This window comes from Narcine bancroftii, chromosome 4 (assembly GCF_036971445.1).
Source record: "Narcine bancroftii isolate sNarBan1 chromosome 4, sNarBan1.hap1, whole genome shotgun sequence".
Taxonomy (NCBI): domain Eukaryota; kingdom Metazoa; phylum Chordata; class Chondrichthyes; order Torpediniformes; family Narcinidae; genus Narcine; species Narcine bancroftii.
The window spans coordinates 189,278,524-189,296,192 of record NC_091472.1 but is presented as its reverse complement, the minus strand read 5'-3'; the positions used below and the strand labels follow the sequence as shown (position 1 = coordinate 189,296,192).

Genomic DNA, 17,669 nt, shown 5'->3' with positions numbered 1-17,669 from the left:
TCGGAGCCGAAGAGGAGCGTGGGTATGACAACGGCTCTGTACACACTGATCTTTGTGTGTTTCTTCAGGTGGTTGTTTTTCCAGACTCTTTTGTGTAGTCTTCCAAAGGCACTATTTGCCTTGGCGAGTCTGTTGTCTATCTCTTTGTCGATCCTTGCATCAGATGAAATGGTGCAGCTGAGGTAGGTAAACTGGTTGACCGTTTTGAGTTCTGTGTGCCCGATGGAGATGTGGGGGGGCTGGTAGTCATGGTGGGGAGCTGGCTGATGGAGGACCTCAGTTTTCTTCAGGCTAACTTCCAGGCTAAACATTTTGGCAGTTTCCGCAAAACAGGACGTCATGCGCTGGAGAGCTGGCTCTGAATGGGCAACTAAAGCGGCATCGTCTGCAAAGAGTAGTTCACGGACAAGTTGCTCTTGTGTCTTGGTGTGAGCTTGCAGGAGCCTCAGATTGAAGAGACTGCCATCCGTGCGGTACTGGATTTTTAGTAATGAAGAGTAAAACCATAACATAGAATGAAAAAAAAATTCTGAGAATATTTAACTATGACATGAAAGGTGAATTCATATTTATTAAATTTTCAATTTAATGGCTACATTCCAGTTATACTAATTAAATCACCTACTATTGCATTTCAACAAATGAAATTCCCTATCCGCTATCAGGATTCAACTTTCACATGTTATAACACACATGTTCACAGTTGAAATATTCTAAAAGCTCAGCAGACACTGAAATAAAGGGAACCAGTGTCATTTTAAAAGTGGCCACAAGAGGTCAATGAATAACTGGAAATATCCAGAAGATTGTCATTAAAAAGAAACCTCAAATGTACTAATAAACTGCATCTGTGTTGAAAGCTCAAGGTGAAATGAAACAGCTGCAATATTAGAATTTTATAATATACCTTTAGCAAAATGATGTTCCTTTAATCACTATTGTCTAAATTTTTTTTTAAATTATCATAAAGCACTGTAACAGGCTAATTCACCCCTACAAGTCCACGCTGCCCAATTTACATCCAATTAACCTGTACATTTTTAAAGGGTGGGAGGAAACCAGAACCACTGGAGAAAACCCACACAGACACAAGGAGAGCATACAAACTCTTTACAGACAGTGCAGGATTCGAACCCAGGTCCGGTCCCAATCACTGGCGCTGTAAAGGTGTTGCACTAACCGCTATGTTAACCGTGCTGCCCAGCAAGAAAAATGGAAAAAAAATTGCTGGAGCTTGAGCAGAGAATAAAATTACAAATGGACCTTTACAACTGTTTTCCATGCTTATATCCATATACACTATGTTACAGGTTACATGTGCACAGATTCCTCAGAATTCAACCATACACAGTATTAAATTCATACAAGGAAAAGGAAAGATACGTTACATTTTCTGATTTTTTTTCTCCAATCATGTATGATGTGATTAAGACACTGAAGCAAGTCTGTTGACTTAGTTGCCAAGCCAAAGTATAATATCTTTACAATACTCAAGAAAAGTCCATTCATTATTCCTTGACTTACACCCGATAGACTAACGTCCGAGGTCACCAAAGAGCTTAATTAAATTTTTACATTTTTGCCAAGACCAACATTGTCCCTACACTCTGCAGGTGCCTTCACATTGTACAAAACTTCAGCATCAGTCACGGTAAGTGCAGTACACATAGAGTCTTATTACTATAATAATCTATGTATATTTTTATAGGTATTGTACAGTATTTACATTTTATTAACTATGGGATTTAGACATGTGTATGTAAAATATAGAGGTTTAGGTAAATTTGTATGTGTGCATTGGTATCATATTGCACAGTATATTTCACCTATAATGATCAACTTACACCCAAAATGATGTGAACCCAGTACCAGAACGTAACCTGGATGCAAGTCAATGCATGGTTGTACTGAGTTTTAAAATCAGTATAAACTGAAAATCAAGTATTTAAAGAAAACAATTTTTATATGTTTTAAAGGAAAAAATAAATTCCATAAAATAAACTCTTTATTGGATCGTGCTGCGCATTAATAGTAGTGTGGCTGTTCCAGGAACATTGTGGTATCCTTCTTTGGCTTGGCTTCGTGGACGAAGATTTATGGAGGGGGTAAAAAGTCCACGTCAGCTGCAGACTCGTTTGTGGCTGACAAGTCCGATGCGGGACAGGCAGACACGATTGCAGCGGTTGCAGGGGAAAATTGGTTGGTTGGGGATGGGTGTTGGGTTTTTCCTCCTTTGCCTTTTGTCAGTGAGGTAGGCTCTGCGGTCTTCTTCAAAGGAGGTTGCTGCCCGCCAAACTGTGAGGCGCCAAGATGCACGGTTTGAGGCGATATCAGCCCACTGGCGGTGGTCAATGTGGCAGGCACCAAGAGATTTCTTTAGGCAGTCCTTGTACCTTTTCTTTGGTGCACCTCTGTCACGGTGGCCAGTGGAGAGCTCGCCATATAACACGATCTTGGGAAGGCGATGGTCCTCCATTCTGGAGACGTGACCCATCCAGCGCAGCTGGATCTTCAGCAGCGTGGACTCGATGCTGTCGACCTCTGCCATCTCGAGTACTTTGACGTTAGGGATGTAAGCGCTCCAATGGATGTTGAGGATGGAGCGGAGACAACGCTGGTGGAAGCGTTCTAGGAGCCGTAGGTGGTGCCGGTAGAGGACCCATGATTCGGAGCCGAACAGGAGTGTGGGTATGACAACGGCTCTGTATACGCTTATCTTTGTGAGGTTTTTCAGTTGGTTGTTTTTCCAGACTCTTTTGTGTAGTCTTCCAAAGGCGCTATTTGCCTTGGCGAGTCTGTTGTCTATCTCATTGTCGATCCTTGCATCTGATGAAATGGTGCAGCCGAGATAGGTAAACTGGTTGACCGTTTTGAGTTTTGTGTGCCCGATGGAGATGTGGGGGGGCTGGTAATCATGGTGGGGAGCTGGCTGATGGAGGACCTCAGTTTTCTTCAGGCTGACTTCCAGGCCAAACATTTTGGCAGTTTCCGCAAAGCAGGACGTCAAGCGCTGAAGAGCTGGCTCTGAATGGGCAACTAAAGCGGCATCGTCTGCAAAGAGTAGTTCACGGACAAGTTTCTCTTGTGTCTTGGTGTGAGCTTGCAGGCGCCTCAGATTGAGGCACCTGCAAGCTCACACCAATTGTGGTATATCTCTGTAATAAAGATGTAACGCCTCAAACCGTGCATCTTGGCGCCTCACAGTTTGGCGGGCAGCAACCTCCTTTGAAGAAGACCGCAGAGCCCACCTCACTGACAAAAGGCAAAGGAGGAAAAACCCAACACCCAACCCCAACCAACCAATTTTCCCCTGCAACCGCTGCAATCGTGTCTGCCTGTCCCGCATCGGACTTGTCAGCCACAAACGAGCCTGCAGCTGACGTGGACTTTTTACCCCCTCCATAAATCTTCGTCCGCGAAGCCAAGCCAAAGAAAGATGTAACAAATATAAATTTACATGACGATTTTCCATATCACTGCACAATGCTCTGACCATGTGGGGAAAAAAAGTAGCTTTCAAAATCCTTCACAATTTATACACTTGAAATAGTTTTTGACAGCATTCTGTAGTTCTTACTTCTTTCTCAAGGTAGTTCCAGAAAACTCTTGAATTGATTTCTTGCTGTAGTGGTTATCAACCTTCTTAACATTGGCTTCATCTTCTATAATGTTTAAGCTGAGTTTTAAAGGGTACATTATGAGATGGATAAATTGTGGGCCAAAAGACCATATCTTACCCAGACAGGCCTATGAAAATAGGGCATACAAAGCATATGAACTGTTTCACCACTCCCACCCCACCCCCACCTATCCCTTTGCAGAATGGGAATTAGAATTTAGGGACCGAGAATATTAGGTAGAGTCGCTGGAGTCTGAAGATTGGAAGACAGACAAGGCTTTGGGATTATAATTGTTTCCATTTACTTTCAAATAAATGACAACTGATTCTTCAGCAAAGAGCAGATGATATCCTGGTATATAATCAGAAAAAAAATTTGAACTTTATTACATAACACACTCACCTCCCATAAATGAATGGAGTAAATTATTTTGAAATATTAAAACATTTATTTTATATTATATTTTTCTTTCTACATGTGATTATTATGTGATATGCATTATATGTGCACCATGGTCCAGAAAAATGCTGCTTTATTTGATGGTATATGTATAGTCAGAAAATAACAAACTTGAAGTTGTTCTATCAGTTAAATTCCATTTGACCAAGCCTACTGTAGCCCTGAGCACTTTTATCAAAATTATCCCCACTGACCCCCATGACATTAGGAGACCATTCAATTTGACATTGAGAGGCATAATTTGTTTGTATAAACCAAATAATCCACATCAATGGCTACAAATTTCCCACAGATCCATTAAAAAATGTATGTGCCAAATCACATCATGAAAAGTGCAGGGACAGAATGCACGAACTTATTTTTTAATAAAGTGGCTCCTAATGGGTTTATGTAAAGATTGAATTGATAATCTGACAAATTTCCATGCAAATAAAACAATGGAAAAAAATTCTCAAATGTATCAGAACAGGTATGTTCAAGAGCACGCAACAGACAATTTAGGAATCAGTAAATGTGAAATTCAAACCTACTTCCTTGCAGCTATAACATTTGATCAACTGCTGCGCATGTTTGGCCATTCTAAGACAAGAAATAACATGGAATGAACTACAAGTTAACAATGTTGAATGGAAAATGAAAAACTGCTGACATCCAAGAAGTTTTTTTGAGGTTACCAGGAAGATAGATGAAGGAAAGGCTGTAGATGTTGTCTACATAGACTTTAGTAAAGCCTTTGACAAGGTCACACATGGGAGGTTAGTTCTGAAGGTTATGATACTAGGTATTCAAGGAGAGGTAGTAAATTGGATTCAAAATTGGCTGTGTAGGAGAAGGCAGAGGGTGGTAGTGGATGGTTGCTTATCAGTTTGGAGGCCTGTGACCAGTGGTGTGCCCCAGGGATCCATGTTGGGAGCATTGTTGCTTGTTGTATACATCAATGAGCTGGATGATAATGTTGTGAATTGGATCAGCAATTTACTGATAATACAAAGAGAGGAGGCATTGTGGACAGGGAGGAAGATTATCAAAGCTTGCAGAGGGATCTGGACCAGCTAGGAGAATGGGCCAGAAAGTGGTAGATGGAGTTTAATGCAGATAAGTTTGAGGTGATGCATCTTGGAAGGGCAAACCAAGGTAGGAGATATACAGTAAATGGTAAGGCACTAAAGAGTGCGGAAGAACAGAGGGATCTAGGAGTGGAGATTGTTCCCTGAAGGTGGTGTCACATGTGGACAGGGTTGTATCTTAGCCTTAAAAAAAAATCAAAGTACAAGTACAGAAGTGGGGATGTTATGTTGAAGTTGCTCAAGTCATTGGTATGGCCAAATTTGGAATATCGTGTGCCGTTCTGGGTGCCTAACTACAGGATGGATATCAATAGGATTGAAGAGTGCAGAGACTATTTACTAGAACGTTGCCAGGTCATCAGGGAATGAGTTACAAGTAAATATTGGACAGGTTAGGACTTCATTCCTTGGAGCAAAAAAGAATGAGTGGAGATTTGATCGAGGTTTACAAGATTATGAGGGGTATAGATAGAGTGAATTGGAATAGGTTTTTCCCACTTTGATTGGAGGAGAGGTCATAGTTTTAAGATGAAAGGCGAGAGGTTTAGGGGGAATATTGGGGATTTTTTTTTACTCAGATGGTGGTGGGAGTGTGGAATAAGCTGCCATCTGATGTGGTGAATCCAGGCTCGATCAAGTATTTTAATTGTAAATTGGATAGGTACATGAATGTGAGAGGAATGGACAGTTATGGGATGGCAGCAGGTCAGTGGGACTAGGGAGATAATGGTTAGCACAGACTAGAGGGGCCAACTGGCCTGATTTCTGCGCTGTAACATTCCATGGTTCTATTCAAGGTTTTTTTAAATATTCCTTTATCATAAGTAAATGGAAACATATAAAAATAAAACAAAGAACTGATATTTGTACTCCTACCGAATGGAACACAATCCAGTTCGGCATCAGCAAACATTTTCTATGACGCTTAATAATATATACTTCCTGCTTTAACCAGTCCTCTCTCTATCTGGGTGGAATGATAATCCAGATGGGGATTATTTTATTAGCTTTGCTTTGTTATCTCTAGATGCATTATATTCTAAAACTAATCTCCAAAAAACTGATGTGGCCAGAATTCAATATGGTAAAACAGATGCTCTGAATCCTCAGAGGGTGGGTAGTTGTTTTGAAAAGCAGATAATGAAGACATAGTGGTGAGTAACCCAACCAAAATGTCTCCAACATTTGCCTGGTATAAAGTTGTAATATTATAAATGACTTTGGATTGGCTTTTATACCTTTCGCCAAGGAACAGTATTCTCAACATTAAGTAATATTTTTCCCCAATTAATCATCGTCATTCTTTAATTATACAGTAAATTTCCCATCATATGGTATCTACGGGGATTGCAGGTACCAGAAATACGAATTTTCCGGTTGACTGAGGCTTAATCTTACATTGCCGAACTAATATACCTATATTTAGACTATATTGTTTAAAAACAAAAGGCAATGCAAAATGCAAAGTAATTTTTTTTTATATCAGCATTGTAGTCTTTAATTACTGTATATTTCAGCACACAGGTTGACCCCCATTTTTCAGCCTAATTATAAGGGTTTTATGGTATATCGGAATACTTCAACCCGATTTTCTGGCTGCCTGAGTTGGCCCATTGACCGGTGTACAAGTCGACCCCCAAAGCCTGTGATGTCTGAGATGGGCCGTCGACTGGCTTATGCATCAACTCCTAAAGATTGTGCAGAATGAACTGCTGGGCATTGGCTGGAGCTGATTGCTATCATGAAGGGTCTATTGACATAACACAGCACTTGACAAAAATATGAAGCGAGTTTTAAGTTATAAGTGAGAGAAATGGCCAAGAAAAGCAACAACTGGGCTGTTGAAAGAAAATTTGATGTGCATGAGTAGTTGGTAAGAGATTGGAGGAAGAAAGAAGAGATTAAGAAACATACCAAAAAGGCAATGTTCATTGAGAAAAGTTGAACAATGTAATTCACTGTGGTATCACCAAGATCCTCTATAATTTTAACATGGCATCTTACTCCAGTGCTTTTGTTCAGATTTCTCATCCAAAACATTGAGATGGCTAGAGTGGATGTGGAGAAGATGTTTCCAGTAATCAGGATTCTAAAGCCAAAATAAAAGTATGTCCCTTCAGAACAAAGATGAGAAGAAATTTCTTCAGCCAGAGGATTATGAATCTTAAATTTGTAGTCTTAGACACCTGTGGAAGCCAAGTAATTTAGTATATTTAAAGCAGAGGATGACAGGTTTTTGATTGTAAGGGTGTCCAAGATTATAGAGAGAAGGAGAATGTGGTTAAGAGGAAACATACAGCCATGATTCAAATGGCATTACAGATTCCATGGGCTGAATGGCCTATTTTAGTGTGTGTATGTGTTTATATAAACTGCAACTCATTCATGACTTTCATGGGATTTAATTAACAGATTTTCTGGACTTTATGGAATTTCTGATGTTATTTCTCTTTATACTCCAACAGATTTTAATTGTTTGGGATATAAATATCACAGATCTGATGAAGAGTTTCGCCCAAAATGTTGACTAGCCACTGCCTTCCACAGATGCTCCTAGTATTCCCAGAGATCCTCTAGTATTTTGTCTTTGCTCCAGTTTCCTGCATCTGCAGTCATTCTTGTTTACTTCCGATATTAATGTTGTTATTTTATTTTTACATGTTACTCAGCAGAACAATAAATTTTCCAATGCATTGGGCAAGTTTAAAGGGAGCACAGGCACCAAGGCATTTAAAGAGAGCATAGGTAAAGAGAGCAATGAGATAGACAACAGACTCGCCAAGGCAAATAGCGCCTTTGGAAGACTACACAAAAGAGTCTGGAAAAACAACCAACTGAAAAACCTCACAAAGATAAGCGTATACAGAGCCGTTGTCATACCCACACTCCTGTTCGGCTCCGAATCATGGGTCCTCTACCGGCACCACCTACGGCTCCTAGAACGCTTCCACCAGCGTTGTCTCCGCTCCATCCTCAACATCCATTGGAGCGCTCACACCCCTAACGTCGAGGTACTCGAGATGGCAGAGGTCGACAGCATCGAGTCCACGCTGCTGAAGATCCAGCTGCGCTGGATGGGTCACGTCTCCAGAATGGAGGACCATCGCCTTCCCAAGATCGTATTATATGGCGAGCTCTCCACTGGCCACCGTGACAGAGGTGCACCAAAGAAAAGGTACAAGGACTGCCTAAAGAAATCTCTTGGTGCCTGCCACATTGACCACCGCCAGTGGGCTGATAACGCCTCAAACCGTGCATCTTGGCGCCTCACAGTTTGGCGGGCAGCAGCCTCCTTTGAAGAAGACCGCAGAGCCCACCTCACTGACAAAAGGCAAAGGAGGAAAAACCCAACACCCAACCCCAACCAACCAATTTTCCCTTTTAACCGCTGCAATCGTGTCTGCCTGTCCCGCATCGGACTGGTCAGCCACAAACGAGCCTGCAGCTGACGTGGACTTTTTTACCCCCTCCATAAATCTTCGTCCGCGAAGCCAAGCCAAAGAAAGAAAGAGAAAAAGAAAAAAAAAAAAAAAAAGGTATCAGCACCCAACTAACCCAAATTAAGCATAGTTGGATGGTGGATTACTGGAGTTTTATTATACTAATGAAACATTCATTACTGTGGTGCTTTCCACCACATGAAAGATCCATTTACTCCCACTCAGTTTCCTGTCAGTCAGCTTGTTTTCAATCCATGTCAATTCATTATCTTCAATTCCACATTTCAATTTTGCAAACTAACTCATGACATGGGACTTTTCAGTTCTAATACCCAATATGCACTGCATCTCTTTATCTATTTTACTATTTACATCCTCAAATGATGCTAGGAGTTTATCAAACACACTTTCCCTTTCAGAAATCCAGACCGACTTTGAGAATAATTTTTTTTTTAAAACATCAGCACAGTTACAAGGAAGAATTAGTAATGTTGAATATAAAGTTAGAATATTATCTGAACATTCTCCACTTTTATGACATGTTCAATTTTTGAGGAGAAAAAGTAAGCCATTTAGATGGAGGTTTAATACTGTGTTATTAAAGAGTGGATTTTTGTGATTTTTTTAAGAAAACAAATTCAATTATTTTTAGAAATGAATTCTAATTCAGTAAACAATAAAGTTATTATCTTGGATGCATTAAAGCATATTTAAGAGGTCAAATAATAAGTTATGAAATAAAAGGAATATATAAAAGAGACAAATCAATTAGAATAAGAAATAGGTAAATTAGAAAAGGACTTACAAAATAATCCTTCAGAAGTGATGAAAAACAATAAAATAACTTCAGGCATATAGAACTGAAAAATTAATTTAAAGAACAAAATAGAGATATGAATTAGGTGAAAGGACTCAAAGTTTTAGCATGGCAATTGAAAGCAGAACAGATATCTAGAGTGATTAATGCAGTTTTTAAAAAAGTTAGGGGCTTATTATATATAAACCACGAGAAATAAATGATTTATTTAAAGAATTTTATCAATTGGAATCATTGCTTGATGAAAATAAGATTAATGTTTTATCTCAAAAAACTTTATCTAGTTTAAATGATCAAGAACAAAAGGATTTGAATTTAGTATTTATGACAAGGGAAATTAGTGAAATAATGAGTTCATTACAAAATAATAAATCGCCAGTATAAGATAGATTTCCTTTAGAGTTTTATAAGAAATTTAAGGATCTTCTAATACCTCCATTATTGGTGGTGTTAAATCAAGCTATGGAGCTACTGGAATCTTCTTCAACTGCAATAATTATAGTAGTACTGAAGATAGAGATTTACTGGTAATGAGACCAGTATCTTATAACCAAATAATGAAATTAGTATAATTCAGTATAAAATATTAACTAAAATGGTAGCAAATAGATTGGCAAAGTATCTTCCGAAGTTAATACATATGTATCAAACAAGATTTGTTAAGGATCAGAAATCTACAGATAATGTAGCATGATTGATTAGTTTAATGCATTTAGTTCAAAAGAGGGGAGATCTGAGTGTTGCAGTGGCTTTAGATGGTGAAAAGGCATTTGATAGATTAGAATGGGATTTACTGTTTAAAATTTTGGAGAAGGGTAAATTAGGATCAATAATAAGTTTATAGATTTGGTTAAACCAGTGGTTCTCAACCTTTTTCTTTCTACTCACATACCACTTTAAGTACTCCCTGTGCCATTAGTGCTCTGTGATTAGTAAGGGATTATTTATGATAGTATGAGAGTGGGAAAGGAAGGTTGAAAATCACTGCTCTAGATCTAATTGTTTCTGAAATATTTTGCTTGAGAAAAATTGTCATTGGCACATTTCCTTTGGAGTCATGAAACCATGTGCATAATGAACCAATTAGGTATGATTAAAACAGTAGTTTTCAAACTTTTTCTTTCCATCCACATTCCACCTTAAGCAATCCCTTACTAATCATGAACACTGATGGCATAGGGATATTTAAAGTGGTATGTGAGTGGAAAGAAAAAGGCTGAGAACCACTGCTTTAAATTCTTTACAACAAATTAAAATTAGAAGAATATGGAGAAATATCTGGTTATAAAATTAATTGGGATAAAAGTGAAATTATGCCTTTAGTTAATGGGGATTATGCAAAATGTAAGAAAGCAATTGAATTTAGATGGCTAGATATTAAAATTAATTATTTAGGTATTCATGTGCAATCAGATTTAACAAAATTGTTTAATTTGAATTATTCATCTTTATTAAAGAAAATTAAAGAAGATTTTAAAAGATGGAATATGTTACCCATTACTTTAATAGGTAGATTAATTTGTGTAAAGATGAATGTTTTTCCTGAAATATTTATTTAAATCGATTCCAATTGCAATTCCTCAAAAAACATTTAAGGAATTAAACACTCGCATTAGAAATTTTTTTTATGAAAAGGGAAAATGGCAAGAGTTTCTTTGTAAAAATTAACATGGAAATAGGATTTAGGAGGTTTACAGCTCCCTAATTTTATGAATTACTATAAAGCAGCCCAGTTGAAATTTGTTAATGTAATGTATGATTTAAATAAAGTTAGAACTTAGGGGAAATAAATCCACAAGAATAAATGGAATACAAGATTGTTAATAGCAAATAGAAAAGCACCCATACTGAAACATTTAATTGAGCTTTGGAATAAGGTTGATAAAGAGATTGGAGCAGGAGGCTTCATGTCAAAAAGAACATGTTTACTTCAAATTAGACATTCCATTTTCTATAGGAAATCAATTTTTAAAGATTTGGTAAAATTATGATATTAAGAAAATTAAAGATTGTTTTGAAGCTGGGAAATTTATTACTTTTAGTAGAATGAAAGAAAAGTTTAAGGTATGGAATATACTTGATTTTGTTATCAAATTAAGAGATTTTTATCTGAAAACTTTGGTCAAGATTTAGTATTACCAGCAGAAACAGAAATAGAGTAATTGTTATGCACTGGAAATATAAATAAATTTATTTCAAGTATGTATAAATTATTACAAAAGAAAGCTTGGAAGGAAGGGGTTTATAAATTAAGACATAGACGGGAAGAGGATTTAAATAAGCAGACAGATGAATATAAATGGACTGAGGTATGTAGACAAAGTATGAAAAGTACAATAAATATGAGATATAGATTACTTCAATATAATTTTATTCATCAGTTATATTTAACACCACAAAAGTTACATAAAATTAACTATACTTATTCGGACTTATATTTTAGATGTGAACAAGACGTTAATACATTTCTGCATTCAACTTGAAAGTGTTCCACAGTTAAACCTTTTTGGTTTCAAATAGATAATTTATTAGAATGAATAGTGGGGATAAAATTCTCACAGGATCCAATGCTATTTTTATTGTGAGATATTAGAGGGGTTAAACCTAAATTGAAATTGAATATATATCAAGTGAAAATTGTTCAAATTGCTTTGGCAATAGCTAGAAAATGTATCACTATTAACTTGGAAATCGGATATTGATTTGGGAATGGACAGATAGCATGCACAAGTTTGGAGTTGTATTCCACTTGGGAAAAAAAATAACATAATTTAAGAGATATATACCATATATTTTGGAAAATATGATGTCCATATTTACAAAATGTGGATATTAATATTTAAATGAATCTCAAACATTCCCTCTCCATAAGATATCGAAAAGTAAAATATTCCTGATCTTGTTCTCTTGACCTGCCCTTTTTCTTTTTTTGCATTGATAGGGAAGAGGGTGATAGAATTTGTAATATTGTAAATGTTTATTTTGTGGTTTTAAATATTAAATAAAGTATATTAAAAAATCATTACTGACTTTGTCTAACCTTGATGATATTTTCTAAATGAACCCTTATCATATCCTTTATAATAGACACAAGCATCTTTGCTATTATTCATGTTAGATTTACACATTTGCAGTTCCTTATATTCTCTCGGTCTCCTTTGTGGAGGCAGTGACAAAGTAGTTAAATTTGCCACCTTCCAATCTGCATGAACTGTTCCAAAATAGATAAGTTGTCTTCCAAAATGCTATCAGTACATCCACAATTTCCAATGGTTACCTATTTTAATAGTCTACAGTGTAAATTATCAAGCCCTTGGTGTCTACTGGCTTTCAGCCCCAGTAGTTATTTTAAATGAATACTCTTTGTATAGTTATTGGTTTTATCTGTGATAACTTTATTAAGAATTGATAATAATCCTCCCCTTGGATTATTTTTGTTTCTTATTTAAGCTTCTGCCACTGCATTTTGAATGACCAGTCCTTGAACCTAAGTTACCTGCTCTAGTTGGTACCTTTTAGCTAGTGCTGCTTTCATGCTCTCTGAATTGCCATGTTTAAATCACCATTCTTCTGCTTTAAATTTTAATTTAAATAACTTTTTATTGCTGAAGCCTTGGAGCATTTCATCATAACATCATGAATGGATCCAATCATGAAGCATAATACATCTGATAAATTACATAGCATCTGCTTCCAGCAGATTGATACCTTAGTAACTGGACTAGGTTTGTGCAAGACCCTCATCTTTGAGCAGCAGCTAGCTTTATTTACATTTGAACAAATTAATATGTTTCATCATTTGAGTTACTGAGGAAGTAATACTTATCTCCTTGAGCAAGACAATCTTCCACATATGATAATAATCCTAATGATTATAATCATGATCTTGACAATCTAATGCAATCCTGATCTTTGAAAGAAGAATATCTGACCATAAATATTATCAGTAGATGTGTCCTTTCTACCTGGCAATGTTCATATACGATTCTGCACCTGGCTTCACAAAAAAAGCTAAAATGAGTAACAGGGCCGGCAGGCACATGCATGGTGGGCCCGCAGATGTGGGAATGTTTAGCACAGCTAATAAACAAGCACGTGGTTCTGGTGCGAGATGCAGCACTGCATGCAGTGTTTCAGTCAATGTGACCCACCTGCAGAACATCATCAAGACCAAGCCCAGGAACCAGCTGACCGCCCCCATGCGCCAGCTCGCCATGACCGCCTGTACTTTCCTGCTCAGGCTGAAGCCCCCGCACAACAAGGCCAACATGCCTGGACAGCATGGTGGGCTTGCAGCATGGTGGGCCAGAGACAGCGGGGAAGGTTGGGCACACCATACATCTGCACCCCTCCCCGCTCATTCAGCACCTCTCCCCCCTTCAGCAGGACGGCAATGGTTTCATGGAGGAGGCAGCAGCCTGTGTCTGGGCCTGAGGTGAGATACAGGCAGCTCGGGTGTAGTGCAGGCCCCATGTAAAATTTCAGGAAAATCAACGCCTCTGCCCTCCTAACCAAAGAGTCCCCACACACCTATGAAGGAATTACATGGATTCCTTTCCTCTCTCAGAGGATTCATCAGTTAATTATTTGAAATTATAAATTAACAATTGTACAGATTATGTTCTAAAAAATTGGGTCTCTTCTGTTTTTTCATCCATCCCATAAAATTTCAGATCAATTCTGAGCATGTCTTTGTAAAGCTTTTTTTTTAAATAAAAATCTCTCTTGATGCACTGTCTTTGTGTAGCTATAGCTGTCTCAATACAATTTTTGGTATGTGCAAATTCTAAATACTTTCAACCTGACCAGCCCAAAGTGGCAATGTTAAAATATGCATCACTTCATGTAAAACAGTTTCTGGAATCTGGACCTGTCAAGGCATTTGTGCTACTTATCAGAAGAACCAGAATTTTGCAATGTGGCAGTAATAAATAGTCCAACCTCATGGCCTTGTCAATATAATCGCCCTTCAAGCATTTACTCTAGTCTACATAATTAGGTCATGTTCATTCTACACACCTTTGGTCAAGTACTGAAAAAGAGCAATGTTTAAGAATGAGAACTTAATATATTAACGATGACCTAAAAGTATAATTCCTTTTGTAGATAGCAAAGCTAAGCTACTGCTTGCAGATCATGATCAATCTTAACAATAGGTGGTAGGTGGAGCCAAGATGGCTCCAATGAGAATAATGCTTTTTTCCCCAGACTGATCTTCTATCCAAGCCATTGCTCAATTCCAGCACAGAGGTCCAGTGGTCTTTGTACAGTACGTCAATAATATATCCTGCCAGTTATCATTCAGTCTGTGTTGGTTCCATTTGTCACATTAAGACACCTATAGTTAAATAGGTCACCATTTATAATTAACACAACTACAACTTTCAAGCTACAATTCTGAAAAGCAACTTTTTTTGAATTATTGCAAAAAAGATACAAAACAATGTGGCTGAGGTAACAATTCTGTTCCTGGTATTTTTCTTGAAGGTTCCCGACCATAAAAATTTAATCTGCTGCTTCTCCATTGGCCAAAAATCTACACCAACTCTTCTTGCAATAGCCTATTGTGAAGTGTGAGTGTTTAACCAAGAATTTTTCCAGCTGCTGACAGCAAGAATAATTCATACATGACTGTCACAACATGAAATGTCTCCTTTTCATTTACAAAGATGAACAATCATAACATTCTTTGTACAGCAGACAAATTCTTCTCACTGTGGAACAGTTTAGTTTGGCATCTTGAGAGTGATATGTTTATACATATCAATTTGAGTGCTATCAACTTGTGTTTCTTTGACCAGGAATCTAAGCTCGATCATGGGTGATACCTCTTCTGCTTATAGCTCAATATTAAATTGTTGCATTCCAATCCAGAATCTCCTTAAGGGAAGACTTATTAAATAAGGAAAAATTTTAAAATGTTCCACTCACTTCTCAAGGATTTTAATTTTATGTTCAATAATCAAACACCAAAATTTGCTGAGCAGGGAGAAAAGCTAAATGGTTGAATCCAAGTACAATCTTTGGACCATCACTGAAGTAGATTAATTTGCAGTGTGCTGCAAGTCAGTTACTCTGTTTTTTCACAAGATGTTATTCATTTTTTTGTAGTTTTCAGGAAGTCTTCATAACTTTACTCCAGCATGGACAAGTTGTATGCATTTGATCAAGAAATTTCTTGACAACAATGTCTTTCCCATCAAACCAGACACTGCTCTATAGTTCATAATCCCAGGGGATTAGATAAGTTGATCTACGAGATCTCCCAGTTGACACCACTCTTCAGTTAGCTCATTAACTGAAGGTGATGCCTGTCAAGACAAGGCTACAGTTCTTGTCAAACATCAAGCACAACCTTTAACTATCTTAAATAGTTTCAGGAAGGCAGCTGCTCAACAATAAAGGAATCTTTACAATGCACTGAAGAGTTATCAGTTTGGCATCCAGTACTTCCAGTGAGTTTATTATTACCCCATCTCGATATGATATAATCCATCAAGTTCCAGTCTTTCAATTGTGGGTGTCACCAGGTTGTCTTTTGTTTGCTTGCTGTTGGAATAGTGTTTAAAATTGTGAGCTTCAGCTGTGAGGAAAGCTGAACTAAGGTGCTATTTGCACCCTCACCAATACCAAGCTAACCACTCTGGACTTGTACTTCAATCACAACCTACATAAGCATCAAATTCTCTTGCAGGAGACTACTTCATTTATTGAAGTTACCACTAGAGATCCTCCTGAAATGGCAACTAAAATATATCATTTGATTTGAATTTACAGATAAACAGTTAAGAAAGAAAGAACCAATAACTTTAAAATCGCAGCCTAGAATACGTATATAGTGCCTTCCATAATATTTGGGACAAAGATTTTTTTTTCATTTATTTGCCCCTGTGCGCCACAGCTTTAAATTTGTAATCAAACAATGCACATGTGATCAAAGTGTCCTTTCCAGATTTCAATCAAGGTTATTTGTACACATTTTGGTATGACCATGTAGAATTTCCAACACTTTTTATACATAGTTCACCATTTCAGGATATTTAGCTTCACAGGTGTTTGTTTAATTGTTTCATTGGATCATGTATAAGAGAGCTTGGTTTGCTTCCAAGCTTTTGATTACCTTTGGAGTCTATAGTTGCCATTTTTCAACATGAGGACCAGAGTTGTGCAAATGAAAGTCAAATAAGCCATTATGAGGCTTAAAAACAAGAATAAAACAGTAAGAGACATCTCCCAAATCTTAGGATTACCAAAATCAACTGTCTGGAACATCTTCATCATACTGGTGAGCTCATTAATCGCAAAGGGACTGGTAGGCCAAGGAAGACCTCCACTGATGGTGAGAATAGAGTTCTCGTCATAATGAAGAAAAATCCTCATAGGGCTATCCGTCAGATCAACAAACACGCTTCAGGAGGCAGATGTGGATATGCAAACTACTAATTAACCCCAGAAACTGGATGGCCAGATTACTGTTTGCAAGAAGCATTTAAAAGAGCCTGCAGAATTCTGGGAAAAAGTCTTGTGGACAGAGGAAACCAAGATTAACTTGTATCAGACTGATAGCAAGAACAAAGTGTGGAAGCTTATAGGAACTGCCCAAGATCCAAAGCATACCATCTCATCTGTGAAACATGGTGGTGGGGGGGGTCTTGTGGCCTGGGCATGTGTGGCTGCTATATGTACTGGTGCACTTATCTTCATTGATGATGTAACTGCTAGTGGCAGTAACAAAATGAATTCTGTGGTGCACAGAAAGATCTCATTTGCTCAAGTTCGAGCAAATGCCTCCAAACTCATTAGATGGCGCTTCATCCTGCAGAAAGACAATGATCCCAAGCATACTGCTAAAGCAACAAAGGAGTTTTTCCAAAGCTAAAAACTGGAAAATTCTTGAATGGTCAAGTCAGTCATCTGATCTAAATCCAATTTGAGCAAGTTATCCATATACTGAAGAGAAAACTTGAGGGGACAAACCCACAAAACAGCCAGGGGCTGAAGATGGCTTCAGTGGAGGCTTGGCAGAGCATCACCAAAAAAGATACTCAACACGAGGTATGTCTATGAATCACAGACTTCAAACAATCATTGCATACAAGGGAAATGCAACAAAATACTAAATAAGACTACTTTAATTTACATACCATTGCTATGTCCCAAATATTATGGTGCCCTGAAATGAGAGTACTGTGGCATGTGGTTGCGGTTATAGCTCTGGGTTAGAGCTCTAGAGAAGACCTGCACACTCAAGAGTACAAACAGTACT

General features: G+C 37.7%; 1 protein-coding gene across 7 annotated transcripts in view; it reads right to left on the bottom strand.

Annotated features, from left to right (window-relative positions):
* The window catches only part of kdm2bb (lysine (K)-specific demethylase 2Bb), a 219,544-nt gene that overhangs the window by 148,426 nt on the left and 53,449 nt on the right, over positions 1–17,669 (bottom strand). The window lies entirely within an intron of this gene.